This window comes from Ostrea edulis, chromosome 4 (genome assembly GCF_947568905.1).
Source record: "Ostrea edulis chromosome 4, xbOstEdul1.1, whole genome shotgun sequence".
NCBI lineage: Eukaryota > Metazoa > Mollusca > Bivalvia > Ostreida > Ostreidae > Ostrea > Ostrea edulis.
Window position 1 is genome coordinate 79913156 of NC_079167.1, and position 20409 is coordinate 79933564.

General features: G+C 33.6%; 1 protein-coding gene and 1 long non-coding RNA gene across 3 annotated transcripts in view; one reads left to right on the plus strand and one right to left on the minus strand.

Annotated features, from left to right (window-relative positions):
- Positions 1 to 20409, minus strand: part of LOC125682711 (multiple epidermal growth factor-like domains protein 10) — a 41093-nt gene that overhangs the window by 14901 nt on the left and 5783 nt on the right. The gene's annotated exons all lie outside the window — the stretch shown is intronic.
- Positions 4453 to 20021, plus strand: LOC130054348 (uncharacterized). Of its 2 annotated transcripts, none has more exons than XR_008802643.1 (4): positions 4453 to 4526; positions 10508 to 10720; positions 16217 to 16287; positions 18097 to 20021. It is a non-coding gene; the product is annotated as an uncharacterized LOC130054348 (long non-coding RNA). The 2 variants fall into 2 exon arrangements; XR_008802644.1 differs by lacking the exon at positions 4453 to 4526 and adding an exon at positions 6167 to 6398.

A 20409-nucleotide genomic window follows, 5' to 3' on the forward strand; every position in this document is an offset into this window, starting at 1 on the left:
AGATGCTGGCAATGGAGCTGTTAAGCAATACAACAGACAGGTTTAACATTGAACATGTTTATATACTTTTTTAGCTCACCTGAGCCAAAGGCTCAAATGAGCTTTCCTGATCACCTTTGCCTGTCGTCTGTCTCTCTGTAAACTTTTCACATTTTCATTTTCTTCTCCAGAGTGAACCACTGGGCCAGTTTCAATCAAACTTGGTATGCATCATCAATAGATAAAGGGTATGCAAAAATAGGGTGGGGTCATTTAAAAAACCTTTTCAAGAACCACTGGACCAGGAAAGTTGAATTCACATAAAAGGTTCCTGTTTTGTGCAAATCATGGTATCCGGGGGTAGGGTGAGGTCACAATCGAGGATCAAAGTTTTACATTCATATATAGTACAGATTCAAGTTTGTTAAAGGTCATGGTTCACAGGGGTAGAGTGGGGTCACAATAGGGGATCTAAGTTTTATATGTGAAATATATACAAGGAAAATCTTTTAAAATCTTCTCCTAAAAACTAGATGCAGAACTAAACCCAAAATCGTAGCTCTTTGAGAAGATAGTGGGGCAAGTCAGAGCGCTAGAGCTTCAGATTAGCCCCTTATTAAAAATCTTCAATTTACGGCACAGAAAAAAAGTGCATGGTTAAGTCCCTCTATCACTGCATTCCTGCATCGCTGTCTCATGAATTTAATATTAAATAATTCCTAACATATTTTCCCACTATACTTGTTTCCAAGCATACTTTCAAATATTCCTTAAACCCACATATAACCTAAAAACTCACAGCTTCAAGTGATTTTCTTTGTTGATGTAGCCATGTTAGGTATACGTAGCCAGTCAATTTGAACCCCAGTTCATTTCCATACTCGTACTCATTTTGAAACATAATGTCTGTGTGAACTAATATCCCCACAAATATTTTTAGTGAAATATTTTGGATGAAATCATCCCAGTTGGGTTAAATACTTATTATTCAAAAACTGTAGGTTTGAATATTGAACTAATCTCACAGCTTTCTTAAGTTTGATCCCCATCCACTCCAGTCTGTTTTTACGCTTAACTATTGAAATGGAGTGTAAGGGATCAGACTAGGCTTTAATAGCATTATCAATTTTCAAAAGCTTTAGAAAAATTATACAATTTTAGGTCACTTGAGTAAACTCAGATGACACTATATTGGTCTGCGTCCGTTGTAGTCCGTCGATGTTAACAATTGAATATTTTTAACTAAATTCTATAACTGAAAGGTGAAGATAACGAACAGCGATCAATCTACGATTCGAATAACAGAATTCTTTTCAAATTTAGTATGAAGCACACAAATTTACATTAAACCTTCCTGACATAGTGCATATTCAAGTTTGTTAAAATCATTTCCCGGGAGGTATGGTGTGGTAACAATAGGGGATCAAAGTTTTATATGCTGATATATTTAAAGGAAAAATCTTTAAAGATATCTCTTGAACTATTTAAGCTAGAGCTTTCATATCTTGTATATACAATTTTTATGACAAAACAAATCTGACCTATTCAGTGTGTCCTGAACTACATTGTGTTTAAGGTAAAACTTATACGGTACCAATTTTGATGCACCAGATGCGCATTTCGACAAATAATGTCTCTTCAGTGGTTGGTGTGGGTTCGAATCCTGCTTGCACCGGTAAGTGAGAAAGTTTCCCAGTTTACTCTCGGAAGGTCAGTGGTCTCTTCCCAGGTACATTGTATCTGGGTTCTCTCTTCCACCAATAAAAACTGGGCACCACCAGATAACTGAAAAAATGTTGAGTGTGGCGGAAAACAGCTAAAACAATCAATCATATTATGTTCTTTGACCTTGTGACCCTGAACTCTGAGTTTGACCTACTTTTAAGAAAGTATAACTTATTAAGTATATCCAGGACTATTTTAGATAGGGCTTTCATGTATTGTATATAGATTACTTATGGCAAAGTCTTTCATATCATACCAAGACCTATGACTTCATACCTTGGTCTTATCCAGAACAGCAATATCATGCTTGTCATATGCTTTGTGTTATATGATTTCATTTTAGTAATGTTGTGTTCTTTAGAGGTAGGTTTGCGTCACATTATTCATGAGAATAAAGATTGATAAAATAGCATTTAAAAATCAAAACAGCAGGGCCAAGGTGACTCAGGTGAGCGATGTGGCCCCTGGGCCTCTTGTTGATTTTGATATTTGTACAGATATCATTTGTATGAGAAATGGAACTCTTTTTTTTCTTTTACAAATACATGTATTATCATATGGATCCATCTGTGTTGATTATTTAATCAAAGGACTACATTTAATGTATTAAATGCAAATTTATTGTTCATATAAGTTCATCAATAAAACTTACAAATATGTAACTTGAATTTTACCTTTCGTTATAATAGTTCAATTTATGCGCAATGTACCAGGTTCAATTGTCGGTGTGTTTCAGACGTGGTTAAAGGGGGGGGGGGGGGGGTTCCAACACGTAACACGTTTAGGGAAGGGCGTAATGAGTGCCAAAGGCACGAAATCTCTAAACAAAAATATCTAAGATGAAGCAAAATCGTGATTTTTGGGGGTTCTCTATTACAATTTTGTCCTCATATTTTAAGGTGAGATGATAGACAAAATTGACATAATGTGCATGTACATATCATAAACATGTAGATATTTTTGTAACAGTATATAAAGGAACCGGGAACAAATCCTGATTCTGAAGTTATGTTATATAAACTGGTGTTATAAACCGCATTTAAAAAAAAGAATTTATGGTTTTTGCAACGTTTTCTGTAAGGTCACATCTATGTAGTTACATATATAAACAGAATGTTCATGAAAATGTTCCCTTTTAGAGTGGAATTAAGATATCGCGTAACATTTCTTTACAAAGATATCTAATTTTTATTCATGTCAAAAGTCAACAAAAAACTTAAAGTGATACAAAAAATGTATAAAATTATGAATACTTGTTTTAGATCCTTTAGGCACTGTATTACAGAATTTTGATTTTATTTATCATACTTTTTGGTCGAATTACTACAGAGTCTGGCACGTACAGCATGCATTGGCAAACGAGGGAGTCTATAATCATAGAAGTATATATATATATATAATGATGATTATCATAAGTTATTATTACATTAAAAGTCATCATTATGGACACTGCTACCCCTTCCCCCCGACCGGGAGGTCGTGAGTTCAAGCATCGTTCATGCGTCAAACCTAAGACGTTAAAATTGGTAGTGTTAATTGCTCCTTCGCCAAACGCTCGACATTTAGAAGTGAGAATCACGGATCTTTTGGATGTGACCTTATAAACGTATATCCCTTGTCGTACATGTAGTAGGTGTTGGCACGATATTTCAAAGAACCCTCACTGCTACGACCCTGAACCCTATGGATACATTGGATAGGTCTAAATTCGTGGTACTCCGCTTAAAGCTGGTTACGTCTCAATATGAATAAAATATTCTCGACGGGACGTAAAATATATAATCAATCATCCAATCAATACTACCCCCCCCCCTTTTTTTATTTTCTTGCGGCGATAATTTCAACGAAATGTGTGGATTCCCTGTCTATCCCATCCCAATTTCGATTTATATCATCATTTCACGCTTTTTTGTAAGCTTTAGAGATTTGGCCTTATTTATTTAGCGTGGTGAGAATGATTGTTTGGATGTTTCAGAGTGTTTGATTGCCCGTGTGTATCAGAGTGTTTAACTGGCTGCGTGTATCAGAGTATTTAATTGGCCATGTGCGTCAGAGTGTTCAATTACACGTGTGTGTCAGAGTGTTCATTTGCCTGTTTGTGCCAGAGTGTTCAATTGCCTGTGTGTAAAGGAAAGTGTTCAATTGACCGTGTGTAAAGGAAAGTGTTCAATTGCCCGTGTGTAAAGGAATGTGTTCAATTGCCCGTGTGTAAAGGAAAGTGTTCAATTGCCCGTGTGTAAAGGAAAGTGTTCAATTGACCGTGTGTAAAGGAAAGTGTTCACTTGATAAGCAAAAATTCAAGGAGTGAATAAAACGATATTTCACAAATTTTGACCGCAGCAATGTCTTCTATGTTGTTTTTAGTACCAAATAGTAAATTTTCGTACTAAAATACCAATAACTGTAGAAGTGTTCAGTTGCAGGTGGGAAGTTAAGGTGTTCATTTGACACGCGTTACACGTATGTGTGTGTGTGTGTGTGTGTGTGTGTGTGTGTGTGTGTGTGTGTGTGTTCGCGCACTATGCCGACACTTACGACACGTATAAGGTTACACACGAGCAACCTACGACATTTTCAGAACCTACGACACAAAAGTGTGTCGTAGGTTTGGAGACCCCTTGAAATCGGAATTTTTCATCGTGTTTTACCCAGAAAATACAAAATTTTGTATAGTGTGAGTTTCCGGGTTACACACGACTTTTGTTACACACAACACCGAGCCATAATGGGGTGCTTACACACTTTGCATCCTTGCCACATTCTCGTGCATGCGCAAATTCAACTTCCTAAGGAAACGAGGTCGAGTGGATGACAATGCAAATGTAAGTGTTTTTGTTTATTTAATTGAATATAAGTAGTCAATTAATGATTTAAAATTGATATTTTTGTTCCCGTCCGTTTAGTTTGAATACATTGGGGTATGTGATGTATCGTTATTCTGCAGTAATGGTGAGAAAAAGTAAGTTGACCTTTGACACGACTAAGATACAATTAGATGCGTGTAAGCTTAAATAGTTCAATGGTTTTCATTTTCTGTATGTTTTTGTGTTTGTTTTATATCATCATGATTATCTTCAGTATTTTGGTTTATCATTGATTTGACAAAATGTTTTACAAATACAGAATCAAGGAATAGTTAGAATTTCCTCTTCAATACAATATCGGTGTACACGTTTTTTTTTTAGACATATGAACATCGTTAAAAGCAACAATTCTCTAAATATTAAATGAGAATTGAATTATTATACACAGTATATTTGTCATTCTTTGATGAATATGCATGCGTATCTTAATGTATAACATTGATATATAACAAACTGACGAACAACTGGAATTTCCTCTTTAGAATATTCTATCTTAGCTTGGCAAAATATTTTCAATATTTTCAAAGATATAAACCCCGTTTCAAAGCGACAATATCAAAGAAAATTAAACAAGTACATAGCTCCAAAAAATTGGGTCTTTATTACCACTATTTTTGGATATTATTAACTGGTAACCGGTGGATAGCTCCAGCCTCTTTCCCCTTAATAAGGAAGGTGTGGTCAAGCGCGGTTAAACAAGTTCTTGGGGAAAATATTGTTTACCTTATTTTAAGAAATTGTTTAGATTTCATTTTGTTCCAACATCGACCAGTTGCAAAGATTTTGGGTTAATTTATCTGATGGTTGACTTTACGCCATGGCTATAAACAACTTTATATAATATGTTGATTTATAGGCGTTGAAAGAAATTTCCAAATAAAGGGTGTTGAAATCAAATGGGACAAGGACATTTAAAGTATGTGCGGTTCAAGTGTCTCTCATCAATATGAATAGAATGAAAAATAAAGTAATTTGTCCCAAAATGAAGTCCCCCCCCCTTTCTTCTCTCCAACCCCATCCCCATTTGTGCATGCAGCTAGATCCAGTGTTTTCATACCAGACCAAATTCATGTTAAATTATCAGTGTTTGTCCTGTTAAGAAGATATACTTTTTAAGTAAATGGAAACTCCAATCTAGTTCACTGAATTTATGAAAAGGCAAGAGCAGATCCGGATTTCTCTCTCTCTCTCTCTCTCTCAGAGTGTTGCCAAATCGGTGTAACTTACATTAAAAAAAATAAAGGGGTTTCGGTCAAGGGCTACCGCTATTTTTAGAGCGACCCTGAACACTAGCGACAGCGATCACCGCAACACCGGCACCAGAACATGTACAGACTGTTCAATCGAGTGGGGAAGATCCCCAGGGCTTTTTGTAAATTTCATATAAAGTTGCAGAAATGACATTTTTTATCTTTGTTTATTTTTTTACTTATTCAATTGTAAGAAATCAGATACTATTTATATGTATTTCTAAAAATAAAATTGAAAAAAAAATAATAAATCCATTACGAGATTCGAACTGGGTACATGTTATCGTGAGTTTCATAGACATCTCTAACGATTACATAACAGTGTTTTAATCTTCACACTCTTGTTATTTCACACTCTCAAATAAATGAAGTTATGTAAATCAATTTTGTGTAGCCTATGTTTCAAAATATTATCTGTATTTTGCACCATTTACAAATGTAAAATAGTATTGTTAAAAATTCAGAAGTTTTTGAATTTGTCAGCACTTGGAGATTATTTTTCTCGTGCCGTAGACCGACTGAAGAAGAAAAAAAAGGGGTCAGATTATTTTCTTAGTGCTGTGTTTAAAGTTATGTATTAGTAAGTATAAAATGAGGATATCATTGTTTATAGACATCAGTCAGTGCTGCATATATACATGTATTACCATTGTCTGTCTGTCAGTTTACCAGTATTTACAGGTATCTGAATTTTTAATCAGCTGTTAATCTGTAAATGGATACGAATAGAAAAATGGGAGGGGGGATGCATATAGATAGATATATAGTGTATTTATCATCTATTTATAGAGATAGAGTTTTTTCCTTTTATTTATTTATATATATTTATTGATTAAAATACCTGTGCAGTATAATGAGTATTGCCCATGTCTGTTGTAGGGGTAGTGGTAAAATAGTATGATATACATGTATGTATGATATTTTAATAATATTAACAATGAACCTACATTGTAATATTTTTGCCATAGTGTGTATATGAATTCTAGGTATCAGGACAACTCGCCCCCAAGACAACTCGCCCTCAAGACAACTCACCCCCTCATCGGGACAACTCGCCCCTAAGACAACCCGCCCTCAAGACAACTCGCCCCCTCTTCGGGACAACTCGCCCCCTCTCTTGAGATAATTCGCTCCTACATATCATACATGTTTACAATTATTATTTTTGGTCTAAATCCAAGAGGTGTATTACCAAAAATTAATGAATTTCTTATAGATAGTATATACATCACAGACAATAAGACGTGTTCACATTAACACCGAACTTCATGTCTTTTTATGCAAGACGAACGATTTTAGTGGAAATCCAGTGTTTGGGTTCAGTAAATTCATCATCACTTTTATGTACATGTAAAATATATAATTTCAGCGGAAACAAGTTAGCGTTTGGTATAGGGAGAGTATTAGCTTGGTCTACAGCTGACGTAGTATAATTATCAATAATCTGCGTCTGTTGTTAAATCTAATTGTTTCATTTCCCCCAAGCTGTTATAAATTTACTTCAAACGTTATGAGTTACTCATCATCAGAGTTCTTTACACTTTGAAATCACCGCGTAAAAAGAATCACACTGCGTAAAAAGAATCAGTAAAGCAAAGCCATTATAAAATTTCTAAAATGGGAATTTTATTTTTCAACGGGTATTAGTTGAGAAATGCATTAAAAGATAATTACATGTATCAGAATATTCATGCTTCACCTTTACACTTATGTATACTATATCGATAAAAGAAACACCCACACCCTCAAAATTTTCTCAGTATTAGAGACATTTAATCAATTACCTGAAGATCAGTAAATATAATTTTCCTTGCCAATTGATTTATGAAAAATATAACTTTTTCTGAAATGCAATAATTAAATATATGTATAATTCTATTAGAATTTACCATTCGTGTTAAAGTATGAAAGAAAAAGACGTATCTTTATAATTGTAATTGTAATTAAAAGATTTATATAGCGCCCTATCAACATTATTTCTCTAAAGCGCTTTACAAATGTGAAAGAAAAGATAATATAAAATCGATGTGCACATACATGTGAATAAAATATTCATAGTGTCAGAATTAAAATGCATAAATATTATTATTAATATATAGCGATATGATATGATTACCATAATAACATATGAAACAATTTAAAACAACCCTTAAGAATAATTAAATACATAACAAGGACATAGGCATAATAACAAACAGCAGGGGGTTTTTTTTTTGGGGGGGGGGGGTGTTTGTTTTTTGTTAACAGCACTGTAAGAGCTGTATGTAAGAGCACTAAGTATATAAAAATAATCACAAATTAAAAGCTAATTTAAAGAGATGCATTCTGAGGTCCACTTTAAAATTAGACAATGAAGTACATTGTCTGAGTTTAAAAGGCAGAGAATTCCAGAGACTCGATGCAGCTTTGTCCAAACGTCGATCCCCATATGTTTTCGTACGTGTCCGAGGTACCTGGAGAAGATGCAGAGATTCGGATCTTAGTGATCGTGTGGGATTGTAAACTGTAAGGATATCCTTTATGTAAACTGGAGATAGGTTGTTGGGAGATTTGAAAGTATGAAGGAAGTATCTTATATTGAATTCTGTACTCAACTGGGAACCAGTGAAGATCTATTAGAACAGGAGTAATATGGTCGGATTTTTTTGAGCATGTTATTAATCTTGCAGCTGTGTTTTGTGCCCTCTGAAGTTTGCTGGTGTGTTTAGAATGAACACCATAAAGCAATGCATTTCCGTAATCTAATCTGGATGTAACTAGCGAGTTTACTAGAGTTTTACATGCTTCATCATTGATAAATGTTAAAAGTGTAAATAACACACACAAAATAAAAATAAAATGTGATAATATATTTATATATAATATTGGGGGCAGGGTTTGACACTAAGGCACGCCCGACCGACCGAGACTACTAAATGATAGGTCTGGTTGGGTAAAATGTTTATTTACTAGTCCGACTGGTCGTGTTAAAAATATGAACAAATTTAAGAAACTTTACTTTAAATCATAAAATATTTTATTCATAAAAAAAATAACTGTAAAGAGTTTGCGAGCAATTTAATGAACCGCATGATGACATAATCTCTATCTTTAGTTCTAATAAGTCGCGGTCGTAAGTGATGTTCTACGACATCTACACATTGTTAATGTGTATAAAGTTATGTTTTGGTTAAATAGAATTATTGAATTCACTTTCATTGAAAAAAACACCAAAACAGTTCATTTGAATTGAATATAAGAAAGTGTTTATTAAACATATGTGCGGGAATGTCTATATAATCAAATATGAAATCTCGTCCTCAATGAAAGCAAAAGATGTCTCAAGAAAGAAAAAAAAAGGAAAACGTTGGGAAGAAACAAAGCAGCTAGGGCTTATGAAATAGAAATTTAAAAAAAAATATTGAGGTCAATTTATTCTAAATGGATTAAAGAATTTCCGTGCCGGTAAAAATTTAATGAAACTGAAAATAGGGTTGAAAGTAAAAGCATCAAATTGAATGACGAGATTAAAGATTTTTTTGAGACAATTAAATGCATTTTAGTTCAAACTTAACGTTTTTCATTTAAATTAAGTACATGTATTTAGATATGGAGAATTTTATAAAAAAAAATTCTGGAACGTTGGTCAGGGCTAGTGGATGTAAGGTCAGGTCTAGCAAAAATCATTTTAAGTAGCCCGATTGGTCTAGTGCCCCAAAAAGTTAATGTCAAACCCTGGGGGGCGAGTGTCTCAAGAGAAGGGGGCGACTTGTCCTGAGAGAGGGCGAGTTGTCCTAAGAGGGGGCGAGTTGTCTTGGGGGCGAGTTGTCCAGCATTCGAATTCTATTGGTATCAATTATATAGTAGGCCTAGTAAGAATACTATTCTACTTCTATTCAGTAGAAATAGAGCAACACATACAAGAATATTTAAGCTTACATTTATGTATAGTAGTCTGGTACCACTAAATATATTAAGTTGAGTGTTCATAATATGTTAAAAATTCAGATCATGATGTTTATTTACATGTCAGAGGGCATAAACATGCACCATACTTTTCATGAAGCACCAACACTCTTCATGAAGTATGCTGGCGTAAAGCGCAGCAGTTCAGGGTACCTGTAAAGTGCGAAACGAAACGAAATATACCGAAACGAAACGAAATCCACCGAAACGAAACGAAATATGTCGAAAGGAAACGAAACCCACCGAAACGAAACGAAACCTACCTAAGCGAAATGAAACAAATTGTATAACCAAACTCTTTTAATTATAATAATTAAAAATGGCATCTTAGGCCCCTGTGAAAGTTACCACATATCAATAAAATTCGCCTCCCCTTTGATGTAGGCCTTCGGCTTAACTGATATAATTAAAAGAGATCGGTTATACAATCTGTTTCGTTTCGGTAGATTTCGTTTCGTTTCGGCGGATTTCGTTTTGTTTCGATTTCGTTTCGCACTTTACAGGTACCCAGCAGTTCATGCCCTTAAATACTTTAAAAAATTAAACTTATTTCTTAAATATGCATACATGTATTTGTACTTTAATAATCCATGTTTAGGAAATATTTCCATGTTATATATGTTAATCATATGTGTCACCATGCAATGTTAGATTGAAAAATAATATAAATACATGTGTATATGCAAGCTAATGTTTCATTAGATTCTTTGCATTTGATTTTAATGTCAAGTTTCTTTTTCATAGTTGACGCAACAGATTATGAGATACAGATGAAACATGCAGGGAACCATGTAAATGATTCTGAAAGTGGCTACCCAGGTGCTGTTTAAGGAAGCTTGTAATAGGAGTGGAAAACCACCCAAAAACTATGTGTCTCAAAATGCCAGTAGAGACATAGAAAGAAGAGAGGAACTAGCTGGGATATCATTATGAAGAACCTAACCTCCTTGGAGTCAAGTATGTGACAAATTATTCATATAAATAATCATCCATGTCACCATGAGATCGAAATTAACTTTTTAACCACAAGAAATTTTAGGTACTGTATTCTTTTCCTACTAGGCTCCAATTCGAAATTTAACCAGCATTTTTCTATCGATTGCTTTTTTTCAGGAATTTAATAAACTAAGCACCCCTTTTATCAAAATAAATGAGAAGAAAGTGCAATATCAAAAACAAGATTGGAATTTCTTTCCTTTAACATTTTTAAATGAATTATCAGGCAATGTATCATTGGTGGGGGTCATAGGGAACATCTATGCAGCATGTACTCACTATCCAGAGGTCCTCCACCTACAATTTACAGCATTATGTGGCTTGAACCTTAAGACTTAGTGTGTATTTAATTCTCTCTCTCTCTCTCTCTCTCTCTCTCTCTCTCTATCTATATATATATATATTTCTATTTACTCAATCCTGTGTGTAATCATGCTTAGCAACTATCCAGTATGTTTCTGTGTAACATATTCTCAGCCATGCGGATGTTTTTCGTTAGATGTCATTTTTTTCCCGACGAGTGAGGGGAAACCATCCCCTTACGAAACAGCCTGTAGAGAAATAAATGTTATGTGATTGAACTCAATCTGATCATCAATTTATATATATAATCCAAATAGAAAGAGTTGATATCACACAGTCAAAATAATTAAATAAAAAAGCAGGAAAATATGCAGTTCCAAAATATATTCAAATCGCTAGTGCTTTCTGGATTTTAACATCCATCCTCAGGTGAATACAAATATTGAATACAAAGTTGTTTATCTTATATTGTTGTATATGTATATCTAAAACATTTGGAGATTTCATCACAGTGGCTCATCACAAATTAACCCTCTCTCTTCTATATTTACATGGGGGGGGGGGGGGGGGGGATCTGGTATCCCAATAATCACTCCTTCAAATTTCTATTATGTCTCCTTTATTTTACTGACATAAGATTTTACGACCCCTCTCAATCGATCAGAGAAAGACCATAGTTTGTAAAAATACTTAGAATATCTGTTCGCACCAACAATATATTTGAAGGAACAATGCATTTTCTATCGTTTTTAAAACCACAGGAACTTTTCATCAATCACTCAGAATGGAAGACAGACTTGCATTGGTCAGTTCAAGTTGCTCTTCAGTTAGGATGTGTGAGAGTAGTTTAAGCAAACATCCCCCCATTTAAGAAATTATGTCATTGTGCTTCTGCACAACTAATCATAATCTTACGTTCTAAGTTTTTATAGTATGTACCTGGAATATGTCAATATAATTCCATTTTTCTCATTCATAAGAGATTTACCAGTTATCTAAATATTACGTATGCAACTAATCAGAATGAAATGCTTGACATGTGCATGTGTAGGTATTCATATTGTAAATCAACAGCAAAAAATCATTTTAATTTAATTACCCTTTAATAAGAAAGTTGTGGTCATTTCAGTACCAAAAAATGAAAGAAAGCAATGCACGTTATGTGCATATGTCAATCTGTAATTCTGTTGATGTCATCCAACAGGTATTTGTATCATGTACATATGATTAGCATAATTAGTTTGAATTTCATGTTTGCATCATATATAAGAAAGCTGTGGAGATTTTGAAATTGTCTAATCAAAATTTAGCACAATTGTGCATGCACATGCTGGCTAGTAATTTTAACCATACCAATCTGTAAGTGCCAAGACATACTAAAATCCTCAACTTCAGAAGAATTTAATGAAAAACATAAACATTATGGTCCTTGAAATATAGAAAAAATATAGAATCTTCAAAAGACAGGATATGCATATACTGAGTGTTGGCATTTTTGTATTACACCAATCTATATAGATACACATACTATCTACTATGCTGTGATATCAACTCATTCACTTTATTCATAAGAAAGTTACAGACATTTTAGTATTAAATCCAATCAAAATGAAATTTTGCATGCATGTGCAGATTGGTCATTTTGAACATGCAGATCAGTTAATAAATATCTTAAAAATATCTTAAAAATAAAAATCTTAAAAATTACAAGTCTTAATTAATAAATGCCTACAATATGAATATTAAACAATCTCAAAGAACAAAAAAAAAATTAGACTGATTCCCAAGTTAGTGTACCAAAATCCAATGCATGCACATTCAGACTAAAATACTATCTTTCTGCACATCCAAATGATATACATGTACGTACAATCATCTTAAAAAGATTGCATATAAAGGATCTCTTGTATAGTTATTGAGAACAGAGTATACCCTAAGTTCTGGGAACATAAATATAAGGAATCACTGTCTAGTTTGTCAGGGTATATGAGGTGATTAACAAATTAACATCAACTGAAAATATGAGAATTCATGCATAACAGCTTCACCGTTTATATAGTTTGCATGCATGTATCATGTTCATACTTTTATGGGATCTTTGTGAATTATGTCAAGGATTTGGATGATTTGAATATATTATAAAAGTGGCAAGAATGAAAATAACATGTTCTGCCATATTTTTGTTTTCGACAGTTTATTTTATTTTTCAATGCGTTGTTTTACACCAGTTTTATAACGTATGCAATGCAGTGTACACCAGTTTTGGACAAATGAAATTGGTCTTTAGTTTGCTTCATCAATATACAGACTCTATTTCAATTGATTATATATTAATAGTGAGTCTCATGCCAGTATAAGGCAATATACATCTTTCTCACATAATCACTAGTGTGAGACCAACTCAACCCATGTGAGACAGCCATACAAGATTTTTCTGCCTTACACTGCTAAGACATATCTTTGCTTGTGATGTACATATGTATGTCGTATATTTTCTGATTTACATTACACGATAAAGAAAAATAGTTTGTATTGTTTTCTTCAAATTTCAATTTGATATATATTATGTATAGCTTTTTTATGGACAACCTTGGGTTTTGTACTTCACACTTATATTGTAAACCATTTTCAGGTATGCTGAGATCTTCATACTGTGTAATTAATTTTTGCATATATTCAAAGAAGGATTTCAATAATTTTGAATTTTCTCAAAGCTCTTGAATTAAAATACTGAACTGATAAAATGTGAGAAAAATAACACTTTATTATTTGCTCATGTGGGATAGGGAAATTCCACCTCTGGAACAAGATTCACTGCTTAAGACTCAGCAAAGTCTCGTCCTAGACTGCAAATCTTGTCCCCTTGGTGGAATTTCCCTATCTCCCATTCATACGAATGAAGGATTCCATTTATCACACACATGCAATGCACACGTGATATCATGCCAATATACATATGCATTTATCACACATGTAGCAAGTTTCAATGTTAGAACACATCTGATATATGCAGTGAGTTTTATGTCAATATATATTTATCACACACATGCAGTGAGTTTCAGTGCCAGTACACATTTGCACACATGTAATGAGTTTCAGTGCCAGTACGCATTTATCACATGCGTGTAGTGAGTTTAAATGCCAGTACACATCACACACATGTAGTGAGTTTCAATGTCAGTACAGATCAATACACATGTAGTGAGTTTCAATGCCAGTACAGATTTACCACACACATGTAGTGAGTTTCAATGTCAATACAGATTTATCACACACATGTGAGTTTCAATGTCAATACATATTTATCACACACATATATTGAGTTTCAATGTCAATACAGATTTATCACACACATATATTGAGTTTCAATGTTAATACAGATTTATCATACAGATTTATCATACACATGTAGTGAGTTTCAATGTCAATACAGATTTATCACACACATGTAGTGAGTTTCATTGTCAATACAGATTTATCACACACATGTAGTGAGTTTCAATGTCAATACAGATTTATCACACACATGTGAGTTTCAATGTCAATACATATTTATCACACACATATATTGAGTTTCAATGTCAATACAGATTTATCACACACATATATTGAGTTTCAATGTTAATACAGATTTATCACACACATGTAGTGAGTTTCAATGTCAATACAGATTTTTCTCACATTATCACCAGTGTGAGATTGACTTTACCCATGTGAGACAGCCATGTGAGATTTTTCTGTCTCACACTGCTGCGGCGTCATTTGATTGTGACGTCATATATTTTCTATGATTTACGTCACACGGTGAAGATTTACGTTACACAGTGAAGTAAAAATATTTTGCATTGTTATCTTTGAATTTTAATTTATATAGCTTTCTGGCGGACAATCTTGGGTTTTTTAGTTTACACTTACAGTGTAAACCATTTTCGGGTATGCTCTTTCTGCCTATCTAATTAGTTTTTGCATCGAAGTTCAAATGAAGATTTTGATAATTTAGAATTTTCTCAAAGCTCCTAAATTTATACACTAAACTGTAGGTAAAATGTGAGAAAAATAATCCTTCATCATTTACTCATGTGGGATAGGGAAATTCCACCTCTGGAACAAGATTCGCTGTCTAGGACTCGGCAAAGCCTCGTCCTAGACTGCGAATCTTGTCCCCTCGGTGGAATTTCCCTATCCCACACTCGTACTAATGAAGGATTCTATTAATCACACACATGTAGTGAGTTTCATTGTCAATACAGATTTTTCACACACTTAAACTGTTAAGTGAGTTTCAATGTCAATACAAAGTGATCAATTCTTTTGAGAAGCCTGTAGTAACCAACCATGTTGATATCCAAGAACTTTTTAACATTGTTATCTCTTTCTAAAATATTCAAAGTTTATATTTGGATTTCAAAAATCTTTTGTCTCTCAATCAACACATTGAAATTTGGTTTAAAGCATGTTGAATTTAGTTTCACAATCTTGATATGATTTAATTGTGATGATTTCAAAAATAACATTCCTACTCACCACCCTGCACCTCAGAAATTAAAATGTAACTTAGAAATAATGAATGCATTTAAAAAAAAGAAGATTTAAAAACATTCAATATTTAAAATGATTGGACCAGTATTTCCTAATGTGAAATAATGTTAACGTGTACTGTGTTGTGCGGCGTGAAGACAAAATGTTTGGTAATAAAATAAGGTTATATTTAACAAGGAAAAAGTTTTTGAATAGGTATTGACCATATATTACACAGATAAGTTAAATAGGCAACTTAATAAATTTCAAATGATTAGGTCACTAAAGATCATTTTGGAAAGATCAAGGTCACTCAACATGTACCTTATATAGAAAAGAACCTTTATTTCAAAAGTTATATATCATTGTGCAAGTCATTTGTTACATGAAGTAGTTCAACTTCATTGGTTAGATGCAGTTTGGGGAAGCAATTACTAATATTCTTGTTATTGGATTTCACTCAAATAGAGACATCAACACTTGCCCGAGTCCCCACATACACAGGGTGGAAGTAACTTGTTTATGTGTTTGGAAAACGCGATATGTATATTACATATTTAAAGTTCATTTACATTTTGTTAATAGTAACTTACAGCAGTACAAACATTTTAAAGCTTTATCTCTTCAATGTTGTAGACTATATTCAGAGGGAATGCAGATACTGAGGCACCCTAGCTCATCTAGGAAGTCGGGAAGAAAAAAGCGAGGTATTTGTATGTCATAATTTGTATTATATTTTGTTATTCCCAAGCAAATGAAGTTTAGGAGGGTATATTAGAATCGCCATGTCTGTCTGTTGGTCTGTCTGTCTGTCGATTTGTCTGTAGGCATAATTTTGGCTGTACTCATTTTAGGAGACTAGCTAATGGAATTTTCTTAAAATGTGTACACTCTCTCAAATCATAAAGACATATAAAAATCTGCACCTAGGGTTTTCATAATGATTGGACAAAGTTTACTTAATTTAGATCATTTTGTTGTTTTTTTGAAATTAGAAAAATTTTGAGCCTTGTTTGCTTTAACTTAAGGGTATGTCCTGACCTTAGCAGAGGGTCATTTGGACAAGATTACAGATATTTTTATGCCCCCTAGATCAAAGATCGGGGGGGGGGGGGGGGATATTGTTTTTGTCCTGTCTGTCATTCTGTCTGAAACTTTAACCTTGCTAATAACCTTTGAACAGTAAGAGCTAGAGCTTTGATATTTCACATGAGTATTCCTTATGACAAGACCTTTCCGTGGGTACTAAACCTTTTGACCTTGACATTTGACCTACTTTTTGAGAAAAAATTGACATTGGTCATAACTTCTAAATGGTAAATATTAGAGCTTTCATATTGTACATGAACATTTCTTGTGACAAGATCTTTCTACTGGTACCAAGATATTTGTCCTTTTGACCTTGGCCATCTTCAGAATTGGCCATTATCGGGTGCATTTGTGTTTCACAAACACATCTTGTTTGTCCTTGCCATAAATTGCAAGATGAGATAAACAGGAGAATAATATACTAGGTGCAGAGGTTGCTTGTGTTCAAAGAATGTGCAACAACCAGCATCAGATGATAATCATTTTGACAAGCTAGGTCAAGGTTTCTGGGTGTGCAATGCAAAATTCTTCTCTATAATGTAATTTTATTATGAAATAACTTCAGAAAATTATACAAGATTAATTAAAATATGATCAAAGAAATGTCATGACCCTGAACACAAGTCATTCAGACAAGTTTAGGGGCACAGTTTAGGAGTTTCAGATTATGAAGTCTTAGGAATGTTAATATTCTAAGTTAGAGGTGCATGGAGAAGTCATACTTGACACAGAGGCTGCTTATAGCCAAGAAGTATGTCATAAACCTTATGCCCAGGTTATTTGTAGAGGGTCATGATCACATGACTCAAAAGTCAAATGTTCTTTAGGCTGCACCAATTTAATGCTGGGATTTTGGACAGTCATATTTTTCTGTTACTCTACTCAAAGTTTACTCATGACCAGACTTTTGGACCAATGTCATTTTGGGAAGGTCAGGCTCACTCAGAATATACACCTTATATATAAGGAAAAGTGCCTTATTTCATTAGTTTTTAAACAAGTATGGATCATAAATCGTGCAGATAGGTAATAGGCAAATGGCTTTCAGACAAAGGTCACTCAAGGTCATTTTGTAAAGGTCAACATCACTCAACATATACCTTATATATGATAAAGAAACCTTCATTCCAACAATATATCAACATTTATTGAGCATTGTGTGAATCATTTGTTATTTGAAATAGTTCATTCAGGTGAGATGTATTTTGGGGAGCATACATCAGTTTTATCAATATTCTTATTTTATATTAAATATCTATTGGTAGTTTAATAAAGGTTTAGGATAGAACATTTAAAAAATATATTATTGATTTGAAATCATTTACTTTAAGTTATGGTAAATGATAGAGAAAATGAGTTGGACAATCTTTCAAGAAACTGTTGTACAACTGTTTCAAGTGATATGTACTGTCCATTCTTTATTACAGCCAATGTTCAGTGCCACACTTGGACCACTGCAGAAAAGGCAGCTTTGTAAAGACAATTTGAGACTTTCATCAAACTAGGAAAAACTCTGGCTCAGGTTGACTGTCTAAAATCCATTTGGAAGGAGAAATCGCTGTCCAGTTTAACATGGTGTCGTGGAAAGTTTGCTGTTAAAAAAATTACTTCCTAGCAGAGGTGTTACAAAGAGTTAATCCAATTTTTATGCCCCCTCCATTTGAACGAGAGGGGACGTATATATTGTTTTACATGACTAATTCGGTCTGTAGAGCAAATCTTGTCTGCTCAATATCTAATGAATTCTTTTGCTTGACTGTTTCCAAACTTGGTACAATGATTGCCCCTAGATAGTGAATGAACCATATTAATTTACAGGTCACAGGGTCAAGGGTCAAACTGGACACAGTAAGATATTGTCTGTTCAATATCTTGAGAACGCTTTCCTGACAGACATCAAACTCGGTATACTGGTTTCTTTTAAGAAGTAGGTGGTTTCTTTTAAGAAGTAGATGGTTTCCTTTAAGAAGTATATGTCCCATAATGTCCCATATTCATTTTGAAGTCACAAGGACAAAGGTCAAACTGTACATAATAAAATATTGTCCACTGAATATTTAAAGAACCAACCCTTTACCTGACAGTTACTAAACTTGGTACAGCGGTTGCCCCTAGAGAGTAGATGACCCCTACTGATTTCCAGATCCCAAGGTTGAAGGTAAAATTGGACATAGTAAGATACCGTCTGTTCAATATTTGAGAACCATTCGCTTGACAGACATCAAACTTGGTTCACTAATTTTCCTTAAGAATTAGATACCCCATGGATTTTGAGGTCACAAGGTCAAGGGTCAAACTGGACATGACAAGATATTGTCTGCTCAATATATTGAGGACTCTTTGCTTGACAGATATCAAATCAGGTACACTTGTTCTACCTAAGGAGTAGATGACTCCATTTGATTTTGAAGTCACAAGGTCAATGGTCAAAATGCTACGGACATAGGTATTGTCTACACAATATCTTGAGTTTGCGTTTCTTGACAGACATCAAACTTGGTACACTGACACATCATAAGTGTAGATATCTAGTATTCATTTTAAGGTCAATGGTCAAACTACTCTGGACATCAGATTTTGTCCATTCAGTATCTTGAGAACCCTTGTTTGACAAACATCAAACTTGGTAGTCTGGTGCCGCCTAAAGAATAGATGGCTCCCATTGGTTTTAAACTCTCAAGGTCAAAGGTCAGGACTCAAATAACTGGTTATTTGAAAATATCTGCTCGGTACCTTTAGAGATCACATATAATGGTTGCCTCTGACTAATAGATACATTGTAACTTTTGCTACAGACATTCTAAATGATCATTTTCAATATTGTAATATGGAGGGCATATATGTTTCTTAAATCTTTCTTGTATATGGTTTTGATACTAGTTTTATATACAAGATGTATTATCAGCATTTGTCATTCATTGTACACCATACATTGGTTCATTCAAAATTGATAAATATATAATCAACAGCAGTACACATGAAATAATTCTCCATCTATATCTTGAATTGAACAAAAAGTTTAATGGTATTCCAAGGCCTTATATTCATGTGCGATTGAAAGACTGAATGAATATACTAAGATAATATAACAGTATTTAACTAAAACTAATTGCAGTTTAACACTAATGTACTTATAATGTAATTGATAGTACCATGCTCTTACTTGTAACTTGTTTTCATTTATATTCAATAGATATTTCAAGTTTGATAGCTAACTCAAATTTCAAATATGAATGAACATTAAGTGTCTGCTGTTTTAAGACTAAAGAGTAGCTTTATTTACATCATATGAGGTTTTTTGAGCTAAATTGATCAGCTTTGTATGCTTATGAAATAAATATGTACACCTATATTTTGCAGTTGATTGTACTTTGCTTTAAAGAAGTCTTAAAATTGGTGTAGTTTTCATTAGGTTTGGACTTCGCAAGTGACAAATTGGATTAGGAGTATTTTTACTCAGTGTCTTCTCAAATACTAATGAAAAATCAAGACAATTTAATAGAGTCTTATAAATTCAGTATCTCTTGATAGATTGCTGAAAGAGTAGTACGAAAGAAAAATCCTGAACTCTGAACGATCAGATTCATGATGGATGCAGGGACACACAGTATTTTTAAAAGTCCTTGGTACAAGTTCTTCCTGTGACTTGAGCAGTGTCTGTATTCAGATATTTAAAAAAAAAGATCTTTAAAGCACTGTAGTACACTGTCATATAACCAGGAATATTTCCTGTATGGTCA